The following is a 790-nucleotide window of genomic DNA, read 5'->3' on the forward strand; positions in this document are numbered from 1 at the left end:
GAGAGATCCCACCCCTCCCAACTTGCAAGCCCACACAAACCACCTCTTGTGGCTTTTCTATAAAAAAGACTGTCTTGGCTCTTGCTGTTAACTTTCCTAAAATATGTCAAAGGTTCACAAAACCAAAGCAAGCAGCATATAGCCTCAGAATGTCCCATACCTCTTAAGCAGCCCAAAGCCTGGCACTATTGGCAGCCAGCCACCATTTCCAGTTTGGGATCTTGAGGCATTTCTAAGTCCAGAACAAGTGGCAGCAATCTGTGGATTGCTTGATGACTCTTGCTAGATGGCCTCTAGCTGAACTTAGCCTGTGGTGGGATCCCTCTCAGGAGGCTCTAAAGCTGATATGCCTGGTAGTCACCCTTGACACAGGGCTGCATTTCAGGAAAACACATTTAAAGTCCAGAAGAGCCCTGCTAAAGTGAACACTACTCTCTAGGATCAGTCCCTCACTGACCACTCCCAAAAACCTATTACCAAGAATCAATCCCCCTCACTGATGTGCGAACAGCAACTGAGGCCAAACTAACAGGAGGGTATACACAACCAATACAAGAGACAAACTGCAGCACCTGGCTCAGGTGACCAGGGAAAACTACACCAGTGGACTCCTCTGGACATCTACTACATAAGGCCACTCTACAAAGACTGGGATACTTATGATCTCTACCTAATACATAGAAACAAACACAGGGAGGTAGCCATAATGGGGAGATAAAGAAACATGCCCCAAATGAAACAGAACAAAGCTCCAGCAAAAAGAACTAAACAAAATGGAGACAAGCAATCT

Source organism: Pteropus alecto, unplaced genomic scaffold (assembly GCF_000325575.1).
Source record: "Pteropus alecto unplaced genomic scaffold, ASM32557v1 scaffold147, whole genome shotgun sequence".
NCBI classification, from domain to species: Eukaryota; Metazoa; Chordata; class Mammalia; order Chiroptera; family Pteropodidae; genus Pteropus; species Pteropus alecto.